The sequence below is a fragment of the Hyposmocoma kahamanoa genome, unplaced genomic scaffold (genome assembly GCF_003589595.1).
Source record: "Hyposmocoma kahamanoa isolate Upper Pololo Valley unplaced genomic scaffold, ASM358959v1 88, whole genome shotgun sequence".
In the NCBI taxonomy this organism is placed as follows: Eukaryota; Metazoa; Arthropoda; class Insecta; order Lepidoptera; family Cosmopterigidae; genus Hyposmocoma; species Hyposmocoma kahamanoa.
The window spans coordinates 16,998,872-17,016,109 of record NW_020654466.1 but is presented as its reverse complement, the minus strand read 5'-3'; the positions used below and the strand labels follow the sequence as shown (position 1 = coordinate 17,016,109).

The 17,238-nt window shown below is 35.1% G+C and overlaps 1 long non-coding RNA gene across 1 annotated transcript in view; it reads left to right on the top strand.

Moving 5' to 3' along the window:
- Positions 1 to 517: 517 nt before the first annotated feature.
- Positions 518 to 17,238, top strand: part of LOC113235824 — a 180,516-nt gene continuing 163,795 nt past the window's right edge. The window contains exon 1 of the long non-coding RNA XR_003310893.1: positions 518 to 648. This is a non-coding gene — a long non-coding RNA (uncharacterized LOC113235824). The remainder of the gene's footprint in view (positions 649 to 17,238) is intronic.

Here is a 17,238-nt window from a genome sequence, read left to right as displayed (position 1 = left end):
GCGCATTAGGATACTCCTTGTTGTGTAGAGTACATTAAGAGAGATAGATGCTGCGGTTTTAGTTTTTTTATTCATGTTGTCCATGTCGTACAGGCTCATGTGCTGATAGTGGTCTTGGTTTTACGTGAATTCTTTAAAAAGGGGTGTTATATAACGTTGTCATGAGAGATCATACTTCGATTCATATTTTCAGCTTGTGTATAGTAAAACAAACCTTAATGTAATTGATAGATAATATTTATTGTATGTGCGTAAAGGGTGGTAACAATGTAACATGATAAATTATATTTCGACAAAAAAGGAAATGTACCTGTTGTACATTCAGCAAATCGCTCTGAGAATCGTAATGAAAAGAATATTTGTAACAAAAGCATTATAATTATGTAGAAGTAGTTTCACGCCATCTCTGATCATTTTGACTACTCTACATACGTAGCGAATCCGTGTCCGCGAGGACGGGAGCGGGGCGACCAGTCAGTTTCATCGTGCGTCCTATGTCGACCGCTACGACCTCGTAGCGACCAGTCGACTACGCCGCGCCGTCACCGCTACGTACAAACAACTACGGAAACAGTCTGTGACTTTGTGTACTCTAAATTTTTAATTGCTCTGTGAGTGGATTTGTGCCTGTGAAGTGGTGATATCAAGGTATGTTTTATTCGTAATTCGAATATGAGTAGCGTTCGTTTTAATGTCAAGGACAATATCGATCAAGCGTCAGATGTGGATTGGCTGTTTACATCATCTCTTTTGCTATTTGTTGTTTAAAAACTGAATTCAAAAAGAAAATGGCTCCTAACATTTTCTGCATTTAGTTTTTTCAGGTTTTACTCTTACAATTACCAAATATTATGTTGTAAACATTTTCAATATTGAAGTACAGATAGATGTTTTGTATCATAAGACGGTAATTAAATATGTATTTTAACTTATTTAATCTTAAAGATGTGCAGGATTTTGCACAGACATAAGATATATATAAAGGTCGTTAAAAGTACTATGAAACAAAGGGATAGGTCCCGAAGTGGGGTCCCGAATAATTTATAAGGGCAGGTGCCGCCTTGTGTTAAAACATTCATGAATATAAGATATTAATCAACATTTAATTGCTGTTTTCCACAGTCAGTCATTTTAATTTTGGTTTTTTTTTTGCAGATTTGTAATAAACTTTTATTGAATTGATATTCAAATATTTTTTGTGAAATTACTCCACTAGTTTGTTGTAATCATTAATACAAAGACGTTCAGTACTCAGAAAAAATTGCTTCGATCCGATTTGTAAAAATTTTCATTTTTCCCACACAAACATACATAATATTTTAGGGTATTATATTATAGTCTTATGCTTTTTGCCTCCTTGTGTTAAGATAATTAATCAATACTTATTTAGTTGCTGTTTCGAAAAACAGAGTTTTACCTTTTTTGCTTTATTTTTATTTGTCGATTTTGAAATGATTTGAAATAAATAATTTTTTTATCATGATTAAGAAGCACCACTTTCGAGAAAAATCAAATCATATTCCTGAAATAATTAGAAAAATTTGTGTACTTTCTGTGTAATATTGAGTTTAATTGTGCAATAATAATATAATTTATTGAGAAATATGGAGAAATACTATACAGGAAATATTTAGCGAAGGAAATGCTCCATAAGGCCTCTTGTATTAACGACAAAAGGAAATTGCGTTTCATATTGCCATCATTGGTTGCCTTATTTCTTTTTGCTCTATTATTGTTCTTTTTCACTTGTTTAATAAGATTTTCGGTACTTATTTAGGAAATTCTGGCCCGATTCTCTGCTGGAGTAAATATCTTTTTAAATTTAATGAAGCAAACACCACTCCGGTCCCTTTCTAAGGTTTTTTCGTTTCGCAGTTTTCCCTTGAGCTTTTTATGCGAAGTGGCTTTCAAAATATATTTGGTGAAAGTATATTAATGGGGTTAAAATAAAATATTAAAGAGGTTAAAGTATACGTATAGTAAGTATAGTTACGTTAATTTTAACTCTATGCCAGTTATGATAAGAAGCTTAAATTTTAATGTGTCAAGCATGGCGCACTCGTATCTGTTCCAAAGAAGAATTACTACAAAGAGGATAATGATAGCAATGTATCAAACTACCACACCAATTAATTTCCTGGTCTCTACTACTAGGGAACTTCCTTTATTACGAGTACCAGAATAACAAAATTAAATACGGGGGCTTAACCCCGAATACTACCCGAAACAATTTAGAAACGATTGATTGACGGTACGAAATTTTATCTGTGAATGGTATTAATTTCGATAATTTGGTATATTTTTCATTATCTTTCGTAGAAATAATAAACGAAAAATGTGATGATTTTCGATACCTAATCATGAAGATCGAAACAGCGGAGCTCATGTGACGTCACAGGGCCCGTAAAAGCAGGTGTCTGCGCTAGACCTCGCTATTTCTACCGCCAAGCAATAAATAGGCATTACTGCATTCCGGTTTTGCAGGGTAAGAGAGCTGGCGAAATTACAGGCGCATGGGACTTTTTTTAATGGTTTTTCTTTTTTTTTTAAATTCGCAAATTGCCGAAGTTATCGCGTAACATACACACAAAAAAATACATACGAATTGAGAACTTCCTCCTTTTTTGAAGTCGGTTAAAAATAATACAAATTAACATATTCCGTTATCAATACAACATCTCTAATTAGTATACCAACGATTTTTTTGCATACAGAATAATGAGCCGATTTATTCGGTAATAGACCTAAATCCAATTGAGATTGAGGTCAAATTTATTCCAGCCAATTACCGATGCCGTGATTTCATAAGTAGGTATCTACACTGTGTTCACTTCTTTAGGTAAAGCAGAGCTCGCGTGTAACGTTGAACATCAAAAGTCTTTGTTTGCTGTTTGAGTTTTTGTTAACCTTCTTCGACATGTTTTTCTGACGATAATGTTTCTTTTACCGTTACAGCTGGTAATAATTACTACAAGGCAGACATTACACGCATTTTACTACACACTCACACCACCCAATGTTGCATTCTTGTTCATGGGGCTAGAGTCCCATGAACAAGAAAGCCAATCCATTTTCTAACTATCTGTTTCATTGCTATTGTAAAAGTAATAATAATAACAATAATATAATAATAACATAAATTAAGCTAGAAGTACTTACTACAAGGTACAAGGAAACTAGACCTGTGTTACAGTTTTCTAGGTTCCCACCCTATATAATTCGGCTTTTTTTGTAATTAAAAGTAAATACGCTATTATAGTAAACAATGTGGTGATGAGTCGAGTGTGTATGTGTGTGTGTGTGCATGCGTGTGTGTTTTTCAGGAAAAAAGTTTCTGTGTCATGATAACATACAATACCTGACAACTACACCAATTACCAACTTAAGGAATTTCCTGTCGAAACACGATTGTTCTGCTGTGAGTAGTTGGGAAGTCCGCTGGCTGTCCTGGTTACACCATCAGGATTACCATTTTATTGTAATATCAACGGATTTCCATCGTATATTAAATTGCAAGTCGATCTGACAAGTGGAATAAAAGTAATATTTATTTTATGATTGAATTACTCTTGACTGATGTTTGATGAGAACCATACCGATTAAAATAGCCTCCAAAAAAAAAAAACGCTGAAGAGTCTATATAACCTCAAATGGCTTTGGTTGATTCCGCATTAAAGTGGAAGCGTTGAATCAATCTCTTTGGAAAAAATATATAGTAAAATTGAGGATATACGCTGATTACTATACAGTGTGAAAACAAGATTCCTAAAAATGTTCACGATAGAAAAAAAACATAAACTTACCTCGAATTTTTACAACAAAACCGCTGTCTTCACTACTTTACATGTACCAATGATTTATTTTTATATCAACTGAATTAAATAGAACACGTATAGTATACGATATACATTTTTCAGATGACTTTAATTTCGTTTGCAAAAAAATTAATTTTGAAATAAAGCCAGTGTCCCTGGTGCTCGATCCAAGCAAAATGAACCGTATTAGTAGGGGAAAAAATTGAATTCGAGCTGAGGTAGTATCGAATCTTAACAAATCCAATCAAGTTCTTAGGTTTTCGCGATTGTTACACATAGGACATGAAACTATTCACGGTCACAGTGGACGTGGTCACGGTGGACATGTCAACCGTGACCATGGGACCTGTAAAGGGCCCGAAACGTCGGTTTGTTTGATAAAACAAATATACGCGATTTAAATCCGGAAAAATAGTTTAATTTCCTTAATCCAATCAAATGAAATCATTTATCGTGTACGTACGTCTAGAAGGTTTTATATAATATTGTTGGGTCAGTACGTATTTCCAATTTTATGGCATACAATTTGCTTAGTTACACAGATAGCAGACTATCTGTGTAACTTGTAAACGAGTAGGCATCAAATGTATAACTTGTTTTTTAACCGACTTCAAAATGGAGGAGGTTCTCAATTCGACTGTATGTTTTTTGTTTTTTTTTTTATGTATGTGTGTTACGCGATAACTCGGGTATTTGTGAACCGATTTTCATGATTCTTTTTTTGATGGAAAGGAGGTACTTCCATAGTGGTCCTATTTCATTTTGAAGAAAATCATCCACTTCTAAGGGTGGCTGTTCACGCATGAAGATTTTTATAAATAGCACCTAAATTTTACTTAAGGAGCAATTATTTTAGTGGTTGATTTTGCTATTTCTCCAATTCAAGGAGTTTTTCTCTCAATATATTTTGAGTAGTGAGAACCGATTTTAAGGAATGTTAATGGAAGTGGCGAATTGAAGGATATTTCAATAAAACTTAGCAAATAAACGTAATTCCACGTACTTTTGAGGTCGGTTTTTTTAGTACTCTGTACTGCGATTATTATAAGACCAAGTGACGGGACGAACAAGTCGTAGACCAGATGCTCACCGACGCGCTTGTTCATAAAACTTATTGTGCCACTCAGAGCTTTAAATTGCAAAGATCTTAAGGATAACTGGCACTGCGCTCGTCACCCTGAGACCTAACTTGACAAGTCCCATGTGTCTGTAATTTCACTAGCACCGTTACCCTTAACAAACAGGAACGCAGTAATGCTCACTCAGTTAGGTGATTTCACTGGACGAACTCTTTCACAAGGGTCTCTACTACTACAAAATAACTCCCCTCTTTTTGGGTCGGATCAAAAAAAAAAATACAAGCAAGTCAATCCATTCTTCAAAGTTCAGAACCTACATTCTCCCTGCATAACCGTAACTCCACGCTAGCATCAAAGGCCAGTAGGGCACCACTCTGCCTAACGACTCGCATTCACATACGCGTTACAAAGCCTTAACGTATGTTTGCATCTGCTAGATTCCAAGAATAGATTGAATTGTGCCATGTTCGTATTTCGTCTTCATGTTGAAATTACTATGGACTGTGTAATTTACATAGTTTCCTTGACTGTAGATACTTGTACATATTACATTAGACAACATCACATGCGTTTCTCAGATCCCAAAATAAGTAACTAAAACACTTGTGTTACAGAATTCCTGAATAATTAACTGCCTTCGTGGCCGAACGGTTACCATGACGGACTGCCACGGGACCTCTGCCCAGGTTCGATTCCCGGGCCGAGAGAAATATTTGTAAGGCCTACATTTATTTATCTTGAGAGTTTGGGTGTAATTTGTTGTAGTCTATGTGTATGTCCATGGCATCCGCGACACAGGGTTTCCCTAATGTGGGGCTATGTGTAGTGTGTACGTGTGTGTACGTTAAATAACAAAAATCCAAACCCGAGACATTTAAAAAAAAGTTTGTTTTTCTACATGGACGCGGCCAGGGATCGCACCTGGAACCTTAGAAATGGCGACACCATGAAAACCACTCAACCACGGAGGTAGTCGTCCATAACATTTGCAGTGACACTTCGAGCCTTAAATAACAAAGATCTGAGTGGCACTGCCTCTGCGCCCGTCACTCTGAGACAAGTTGACAAGTCCCATGTGCACGTAATTTCAGCATCCTTACCGTTCAAAACCGAAACGCAATGATGCTTACATTACTGCTTGGCGGCAGAAATAGATAAGGTGGCAATAGTTTTCTGAGCGAATTCTTTCTCAAGGAGCTCTACTGCTGTTAAAATATAGGTATATTGACAATCATTACCCATGAGGTAGGGAAACTGAGTTCAATAAAGATCTCCACTAACGTTCAATACAAAAAAAACAAAAAAACGTAAATGTTCAATAAAGATCGCCTATTTATAAATATGCGAAATAAAAGGCATATACAGTGTGTTTTTTTTAACTGGGACAGTACGGGAAAATCCGAAATCATAGAACATAAAGGGATACTATAATCTTTATATTTTGGTGCCTTTATATTAGGTCCTTATTACTTAGTTACTGAGGTCTTTTTTGTGAAAACAAATTTGACTTAGTCGATTACGACTCAGTTTCTTCTAAGGATCATTTCATAGAATTGGCGAAAGTATCAAGACAGCAGAAGTTGATAAAATTTAATAAAATGTTTTTGTGTTCTATTTAATTTTATTGTCTCTTGTACCATAGTACAGGAGTGTGGGTCCTATACCAAGGGTTTTATTTGAATTGTTGCAGACAATTTGATTATACAAAACAACATATTGTTTAATAAGTAATTTTTTGTGTAATAAATTATTTTCTTAAGAACGAAATAACAAGAATATAAGGCACAAGCAGAAAATTCAAAATTCGAATTCAATTGAGTTAAAAAAATTTTAGGTTTTTCTCATTGACTTACAAATAGTTTTTTTGATAAAAAGAATAATACAGATATATTTTTGTATTCAATAATTTATTTATGTTAAATATACTTAAAAAATATTTTATACAGAAATTTTCGTTGTATTTTAATCAGCCATTTAAAAAATTCTTGAATTTCTCTTTTAATTTAGTAAGGAGAAATTATAAAAAATATTATTACTTGTTATAAAGGCATAACTAACTTAAATGTAACTTTTAAAAGTTGACTTCTAATAGAATTGCAGGGCATAATAATAGTCAATGGCGTCGTTTTTGTGGTATTTATGAAGTAATTATTATGATTTAACTCCTTAAGAAGGGCACAGGTTAGTATATTACTACGTAAGAACCTTTGATAAATAGTATTTTAACTTAATAAACGTCAAAAATGACTTTTTTACAGTAGAAAATCTGATTATAGATGTCAGTTGAGCTTAGAGTATATCCAACCATTATTGAGATAGATTTCAACAAAAAATTAAGTAGATAACCATTTTTTTCTAATCCTGATGATTTATGTAGCTCAATTTATAAAAAATAGACAAAAATGTTACTTGGCTAATTTTCAGGTTAGTTTTTTGTGCCTAATTTTGCTGGTAAATTACCAGCAAAATTAGGTAGGTATTAACCGACTTAAAAAAACAACTGCGGCTTGAAATTAAATTAAAAAATACATTTGTGGACCGATTTTGACGATTTTTTTTGTTGGTAGCAGGTACCTCAGGAGTGCTCCCATTTAAATTTGGAGAAAATATTCCACGTCTAAGGGTGGCATACTAGAGGACGAATCTGGTTTAGCGTATTTTGCAGTAACCGATGACAATAAAACTTATTAAATAGATGTAATTCCACGAAATTATGAGATCGGTTTTTTTAGTATTCCGTACTGAGATAGATTATTATTTAAGTATTGAAGTAAGTTATTGTGAAATATGTTGCACTCCAATATGAAACAGTACTTTGTGATAATATTCTTGAATATTTATGTAATTAAAATTCCCACCGAAATAAGATGGAGAAAACTAACGTGAATTACCCAGTTGTACCATTTTGTGCTCAGAGGGCGGTATAAATGTGCTTTTTATTTAAAAGGGCAACAAGTGAAATGATTTATTATTTTGTAGCTCACTAATTCGCGTGTTTATATGTATAGAGCAAAATATTTTCTATTTCGTGAAAGAGCTACATTTGTATGTCGCGTATGTGTGTCTCGGGTTGAGTTATTATAAGTACATATCAAACATCGTTTGAGACACAAGCAGCTCGTGCAAAACAAAATTGAATTTCGTGATCTTTGTTACATTTGTACGGATGAACGAATAAATAGGAGAGGGAGAAGGCATTTCACACACTATGTTTTTTAATTTTATGCCTAATACTCGTTACTTCAATTGTCTTGACGGCCTTGGAAGTTCAGCGGTTATAACTATAGGTTTTTTATGACACCAAGTGACGGAACGTAGAAGTCGTGCACTTGATGGTAAGTGTCACGCCTGTCCATAGCAGTTGCAGTGCCACTCAGAGCTTTAAATCGCAAAGATCTGAGGCGCACTGCACTGCACCTGTCATCCTGTGACATAAGTTGACAAGTTCCATGAGCTAGTACTTTCACCAGTATCCTTACTCTTCGAAACCGGAATGCAGTAATGCTCACATTACCGCATAGCGGCAAATAGAGGTAAGGCAGTACTTCCCTGGACTCACTCTTTCACAAACAGCTCTATTGCTACTAAAATTTACATAGTCTACGTGTTCAGAGTAGTTAGTACTTGTCCCTATCTACCGACCCGACCGACCGAGAGATAGAGAGTTCTAGGGAGACTACGGGCTCCCCGGTAAGGTCAGGGAACGGCGGGCGTCCAGGCAAGCCCTCCGCCAGTGATACGCCTTCAAGGGCGTTTTTGGCGAACCCGGACATAGATATGGACTCGCCAGGGTTTGTGGTTAGCTGTAGGGATGGACATGTTCGTCTGCACCGGTGGCATGTTGGCGGGGCGTTCTTGCTAGCGCGTCTTAGTAGCGCTCTAGACGATGGCCTAAGGCGAAGAGACGCGCGGGGCGTGTGAGTTGCCCTTTAAGTTAGAAGCTATGTCCAGACATAATCACAGGATACTGCAACATGTTAGTGGAGGGTGAGCTAGATATCCTCCGGTCCCTTAAGTCGTGTAGGTTTCTGAGAACTGGAGAGATGCTTCGGCGTCGGGAGGTGAGCGTTCCTGCAGCTCCGCAACTGAAGAGGAGATTTGGTAGTTGACTTCAGAGTCAACGGCTTAGCGGTGGCAACCGTGAGGTTGCGCAATGCAGAACGGGAAGTGAGTGTGCCAACCGCTCCGGCACCTATCTAAACAATAGGGAGGGTGCTGTTCGCGCACCTGGGGCAGCTCACTCAAGACACTAGCCTATTGAGAACCGGATGAAGTCTATGTAAAAGCTATTAATTTTTATTATTTACAAGATATACACATACAAGATATAGTGCCGTTCTCGTATACCCTAAGCGTCGGTAGGGAGTGTCACTATAAACAAAACTTATGTAGAAACGTACGGATAAGTGTCTTCCGGATAGTGGCTCCAAAGTTCATTTCGTTGCTCTGGTACTCACAGTACAGGAAAATTCCTTGTTTGAGACGAGGTAATTGGTGTGATTGCCTCTGGACTTAACCATCGATCGATTATTTTTCCTATATTTTTTAATCAAAGATATAATATTTTATTTCTTTTCTATATTAAACATAATTACTGCGCTATTTCATTAATTTACATTAATTTAATTTAAACAATTTGTAAATGAAATAATAAAACAAATATTTGATAGCATGCCATATACCAGTTTTTACATAATATTTACTATGTACGCGGTTACGAAGCAATTGCGACTATCGTAAAAATGCTATAAAAAATTATAACTTCAACAACAGCAAGCTGCATACAAGTTGATAATGATTTATAATTATATATATAAATAGTAGATACTCAGTATAACATTTGCGATTTATGTATGTAATATATTAAATTAATATGCACTAATAATCATTGGACGTAGCACAGATCGTGCCCTTGGTATTACAAATGTAGGTAGCAGTAGAGCTCCTTTTGAAAGAGGTCGGTTCAGGAAAGTACTGCCACCTTACCTATTTGTTCCGCCAAACAGTAAAATGAGCATTATGCGTTTTGAAGTTTTGAAGGGTAGGGTGCTGGTGAAATTACAGGCACATGGGACTTGTCAAGTTATGTCTCAGGATGACGGGCAGGGTCCATCAAATCTTTGTGATTGAAAGCTCTCTATGTCACTGCAACTGTTATGGACAGGCGTGTCGCTTACCACCAGGCGTACGATTTGTTCGTCCCGTCATTAGTATCTTAAAAAATAATGATACTAAAGGCACAAGTGACCATATACCCGGAGTGCTTTAATCACATGAATGCCATACGAACTACATGAAACAAATTACGTATGTGAAATTTTATAACTCTTCGATTTAAGAGTCGATACTCGTAATAACTGGAATTCAAATTTTTCCCGTTCTAATACGGTTCATTTTGTTTGGGTCGAGCGGGAGCGACACTGGCTTTGTTATAGAATTTATTTTTTTACAAATGAAATGAGTCATTTGAAAATGTATATCGTATGGTATGCGTGAAAATCATTGGTATATTCAAATTCAAATTCAAATTCAAAATAATCTTTATTTCATAGGTAAGCATTATTACACTTGAAATCGTCACAATGGTTAAACTCTACCGCTCATTCGTAAGGCAGATTCCCCTGAGAAGAATGAGCAAGAAACTCTAGGGGTTGCTCTTTGTAAATAACATTTACAATATTTTTTTATTTGAAACATCAGATTGAGACTACCTCCATGAGCTAAACGGGTTACTACCACGGATTTTTGTCATCCAAGTACGCAGAAGTTGTAATAACCTTTAGTATAAAGTTTTTGTTTCACTATAGTTTTAAACCTCGTGAAAGGCAATAAAATAAAATATGTAAAGTATCAATTGAATGCAGCGATTTTCTTGTAAAATTTCGAGGCAAGTTTATTTTTTTCTATTTCAAAAATTTTTAGGACTCGTGTTTTCACACCGTATAATAATCATGTAAGTATATCCCCAATTTTACACTATATATTTTTTCCAAAGTGATTAATACAACACTTTCACTGTTATGCGGAATCAACCAAAGCCATTTGACGTCGTATAGACTCTTAGCATAAAATAGTTGTTGACAAATTTAGTACTACCCAACCTATGGCACTATCATATTTATTACTTCAATTGCCTGTTGGAAGTATCTTTCATATTGAAGCAATTGTGTAAACAGACCACGTGACCAGGTAATCAGACAACATGGCGACTACAAATAATAGTGCTTTCGATATAGTAGTTCTCTCGCCCTGACACGCAACTTACAGTTTGATGACTGACAATGAAATAGGCGTGGCTATAATTGTAACATTTTTATTGGAAAAAGAAACCGACATTCCCATGGTATCGCCTCATCTGATTCTTACTTCTTAGTGAGACTCCTTTGTACATTTTATACTTTTTTATACTTTCTGGTTGCCATGGTGACGGTGAATTGTTGATAACATGTATTGTGTCAAGTGAAAAGTCGACTTTTATTTACGAAAAACATTTTTTAAATTTGTGATAGTCGAAACGAACCCGAACAGCATCGTCGGCATCAGAGTATATAAAAACCTTTCAAACGAAAAAAAAATTTGTAAAATCGGTCCACAATTGACGGAGTAAGCGATGAGAACACTGACATGCCCATGAAATTTGAGCATTTTTCTCGATTTCCACGAGATCCACTCGTCAGATTCTGACTTCTAACAATGGGACCACCACGAGAGTGCACCTTTTAAAACAAAAAAGAACTTTCAAAATCGGTCTACATTGACGGAGAAATCGGAAAACGAACAAAAACAGCCAAACGTATAACCTCCTACTTTTTTTTGAAGTCGTGTTAAAAAAAGCGCAAGATGTGTACAGAAAAAAATAACTTTGTTTATATAATGCATAAGGAGTATCAGTCTTACTAATACTTATTGAATATGGCTGACAAAGATATATAAAAAACGTGATAAAAACCTTAATGAACGAAATTTAAAATGCAAAAGAACCATATCTAAATGTCTGAATATAGTAAAAGACGCCAATGTTGCGTAAAGAATGGTAATGCATTACCATACCCAATAAGTACACATGGCTACACATTGAACACTGTTTATGTTTCAAAGAAACACTTAATTTGAAGCTACGAAAGTCCATATTAGTGGAAGACTGTATTTCGTTCGGAGGGTGAAGTGACGTGAGCACGTTCTTCAAACAGAGGGTTCTACGCCCTCTCTGAAGTAGTATCACCGACTAACATTTGCAGTCGATATCGACGTTTATACTGAACGTTAAACATTGACTTTAAAGAATGAAGTTGTGGGTAAAAAATTTTACGAACTGCAAATTAAGTTTGTAACACGGCACGAGAGTCTGCATGCGATTTAGCGCGTTATCAATTTTACATGAGATTTGATTCTTAATATAAAAAAAAGGTATTCGAGATTTAAAACTTGTTAGGCTAAGAGTTCATGGAGCGGTTTTCACTTGCTCCCGCCGTGGTTGCGGGACCGCAGCCTCCGAAGAATGTAGAAATGTACGCAAAATTTAGTCGCACATTTCACGACGCGTTTCACGCCCGCAGCGGAGACGGTTGCTGCGGTATCGTGAGTGTTGAAATAAAACAGCTGTCCCGCAACCGCAGCAAGCGCGGGTCAAAACTGCTTCGTGAGTTCTTAGCCTTAGTGTTTAGAATTTTATTATCTTGATCATCATTGACTTACAAATAAATGGACGACGGGTCTAATACAAAAACCACGAAAAAAATGTCCCAAGTCAACCTATTTAAACGTAGTGACATGTAAAGGAATATGAAAAAGCTAAAACGTTGAATTTAAATTGTAATGTCATCGCAGTACTGTCTAATTTTGCTTGCTTCGCTGTCAGAAGAAACAAACGAAGACTAAAGCGTGAATGACGCTCTGTATACGAATTAAACGCCCTATAAGTTCGGACACTTTTTAGCGCGGACCCGACGTCCATATAATTGTAAGTCAATGTTGATCATATATTAAATTTTTATTGTCTTGATATTCAATATTTTTTTTGTGAAATTAACCAATAGTTTCTTATAATTATTAATATAAAGATCCGAACACTTACAAAAAATTCCTTCGATCCGGCCGGATTCAAACCGACGTCTTCTAGCAAACCGTGTCAGACGCTATGTCAATTTAGCCACGGAACGAACCAGCGGACCCCACAAATGTGTTTGTGTTGCTTGTTTGTTTTGCTGTGCTTGTTTTGTCGGATCTTTGTATGTGGTTTTCCACGACTTTTTAGCCGTAGCGCCATCTATGAGAAGTCTATGAAAGTATTTCGTCACCCAGTTAGATACCTTTACAGCTACCAGCCCCGGCTAGAGATGTCGCTATTCACTGTATTTTAAATTATTATTGAATTAATATTCAATTCTTTTTTGTGAAATTACTCCACTACTTTGTTATAATTATTAATACAACGATCGAACACTTAGAAAAAAATTCAAACAATTTAAAATACTTAGAAAGTTTTGTCATCTCCTGATTAAACACTCTTTTTAAGATACAAGTTTGAGAAAGGACGTCCAGGCGCCTAGTTTAAGTGTGGTTCACATATACATAATTTGTTTCATGTGGTACGTATTGAGTTCTTAGGTTTTCGCGATTGTTACACATAAGAAAATGAAACTATTTTTCCGGATTAAAACCGCGTATTACAGGTCCCATGGTCACGGTTTACCGTGACCATGGGACCTGTAAAGGGCCCGAAACGTCGGTTTGTTTGAAAAAACAAATATTCGCGATTTACATCCGGAAAAATAGTTTAATTTCCTATGTGGTACGTATTGCTGTTTCCTTGCTTATTATTCCTTGTTATATTGCTTTCCTGTGATAAAAATATGGCACATGTAGCGTTATTGAGAACAAAAATTATGGACCCGTAAAGAGTTTTTTTCTACACAGATGCCACACTTGGTCGTAAACAGTGTCATGACATGCAGGCAAAGTCTACCGTAATATCCTATATTATGCCTATGGGCTTTTCCATTATATTATCGCCCTATGGTTTATTTATGTCAAGATTATGCAAAAAGTTTTTATGCTTTAAAAATCTGGACGTATATTTCGTATAAACTAGAAATATGAAAAAAAAACGAAACATTTGTTGTGCATTAAATTTATTTTGTGAATTGTATTTATAGAATTTGGAAATTATTAATTTTATATCTACATTGTAGCTGCATATGTCTGTGCCTTTTATATCATTTTTGTTCGAGTTGTATTATCTATGGAAGAATTGCTGTCAATCTGTTAAAAAAAAACAAAAACCCGCGATTTGCAACATCCGTAAATGTATTTATCGCCTCAATACACAATGTACTATTCTTATAACATGGCTTAGGTCTAAGAACGTCGCTATACTGCTTCTATTTATAAACCATTTTACAACCCTTAAATATGAGTATATCTCTATTCAGCTCGTTAAACACTAAAACGTTTGATCTCATCTGTACTACTAATGAAAAACCGTTCTACAGAGGTGGGATTTAAAATGTGAAAATAAGGGAATGAGCACACTAACTCCTAAGTCTATAAAAGGGCTTTCTGTGATTTGTTGTTCGGCCTTTTTCTTCCTTGCCGACTGACAAAGACAAAGCGGTTTTTACGAGGTACGCCGAATCGAGGACACTTTTCTGTTCAGTGCATTTGAGGGAGTTTTGAGATCTATTGAGGACTTGAAATATTTTTAACTTGTTTTTGGATTTAATTTGGGTACATTCTAAAATATCAAGTTCTTAGGTTTTCGTGATTGGTACCCATAGGAAATCGTTTCGGGCCCTTCACAGGTCCCAGTCAACCGTGACCATGGGACCTGTAAAGGGTCCGAAACGTTGATTTGTTTGAAAAAACAAGTACACACGATTTAAATCAGGAAAAATAGTTTCATTTCCTATACGTTCTAAAATTTTTGTTTTTGACCAATTACAGAGGTTGGTTGTATCATCTTTACCTTTTATGGGCAACTACGATCTCAATTTGATATCAAATTAGCACTAAAATATTTTGAATTTTTCATTATCTATCACTCACTCACATTTTCTCGGTAATAAATACATTTAGACCGCTTTTCTTATTTACTAAACGAAATCATAGAAAGTCTATAAACAAATGTTTATTATAGTTTTTTCTTTCAAAAATAGGAAACGGAATTTGAAATATTATTTCAAAGTCTCTAAACAAGTTTTCATTGATTTGGAACAATATTTCTATCGTGTCCCAATTTAAGTGGATTTTTTTAAGTGGAGGTGCACGAAATAAGCCTCCTGACACGGCGTGTCACATTCCTTTTCCTGTACATCTTTCACCGATTGGCAAATAATTTCACTACGAAGGCAAGCGTTGCAGTTTTTTTATAATATCAAGTGACGGGACGACAAGTCGTGCGCCTAATGGTAAGCTACACGCCTGTCCATAACAGTTGCAGTGCCACCTAAAGGTTTAAATTGCAAAGTTCTGAGGGGCCCTGCCACTGCACCCGTTGCCCTGAGGCTCCCATGTGCCTGTCATTTCACCTGCACCCTTACCCTTCAAAACAGGAACACAATAATGCTGACATTACTGCTTGGCTGCAGAAATAGGTAAGGTGGCAGTATTTCCCAGGACGAATTCTTTCACAAGGAGCTCTGCAGCTACTAAAAGAAGTGTGTGCCATATATGCGATAACAAGAAGTGGAAATAGAAAGAAAATCTCTTGCAGATAGTTATAGATACTGATGTAGCACATCTGTTTAAAATATTCTTAGACTTGTGAAAAAAATATAACTTCGGGGGATACTGAACCCACATGAATTTTCCACGAAAAAATATTTCTTATTTCTTTTTGATATAAATAACTTGAGAATCTCGTTAAACAACAATCGAGGATAAAATTGTAATCTAAATTCGTAAATTTATGAAAAGTAATCTTATTTGGCAGATTGAGTGTACATGAGTTTTTCTACGGGGAAGATTTTAATTTAGTTCAATTTCAAAATAAAAATTAAATTAAAAGAAATGTAGGACATTGAGGAATACAAAATTTGATGTAGAATATCGTTATTTTTATAAGTAAATTAAAATGGAGGAATGACAAATAAATAGAATAACGAAAACAAAGTTCATGACAAAATTATGTACCTGTGACTACGTGATTCATATATGTATATATTCTATATATACTAGAAAATACATACATATATGTGTTCGGATAGTACCGACAGCAGAACAAAAGGCTAGGTATTAAGTTACTTTTATTTAATGTAGGCATACTAAGAACGGATTTTTCGAAATTAGACACCTTAGAGAGTAAAAAAGGGTTAAAAATATCCTCGGGTTGTGGCAGAGGATCACAGAGCGCCTGTACTGAGGCATTTCGTACGGACAATGGAATTATTGTTGTTCGAGATGCCTCGTAAGTATATGACATTAAGATTTTAATTAATAAAGTAATACGTTATATAATATTCTTACTAACAATAGCTTGTAAGTTTTTTTTTCTCTATTATACTAACACCATGAATCCTGATATCTGGAAATAAATAATTTGAATTTGAAAAATGTTTGACTTAAACTTCGTATTCCTTGAACTTAAAAATTAGTATGAATATTCGATAATGAAAATGGCAAAAGACTGATATGACAATTTTTAAAACTACCTCTAAATAGGGGCGAAATGGTAGCCCATTTCTAATTCCTAAGTTTGTATGGGAACTTTATAACGCGTGATGCGATTTGCTTCAAACTTGGTTTTGGGCACTTTAAATACAAAATAATATACTCATGTTTTAGGGTGTTTCAAAACAACCCTTAAATGGTGAATGAAAATATTTTGATAAAATCTTTTGTATAGAAAATCGTATTCCTTACATTTGCAAACTTCAAAGATGACATAAATATTCTTCAATGCAAATAATAAAAGTAAAAATGGGTCAATCAAAGTTTATATTGTTTTATTAACTCGTGCTCTGATTTGCGTCATATGCCTCTAAACCAAGTGGTTTAGAGGCATATCATGGAATAAGAAAAGTACCGATCTACTATCTACTACGTAGTATCTTTACTATATCTGCCTACTATTATGTAGTATCTAGGTGAGTACCTGTATATAAAATTAAATGAGTCGGTAAGCTGCCTATTTGAATAGTATTAAAGTAAATGTAAAATGTATCCGTTTTTTGATACAAACGTCTCCTTGAACAAATTCGCTGGTAAAAGCTATTATTTATATTTTTCGTTGGTTTTGGTAGTATACCTATAAAGTGCATTTAAAAATTTTTCGCGGTCGAAGTCGCGGGCAACAGTACTGTATACATTAATTTCAGCTTCAATTACCAATCTATTCAAACAATAAT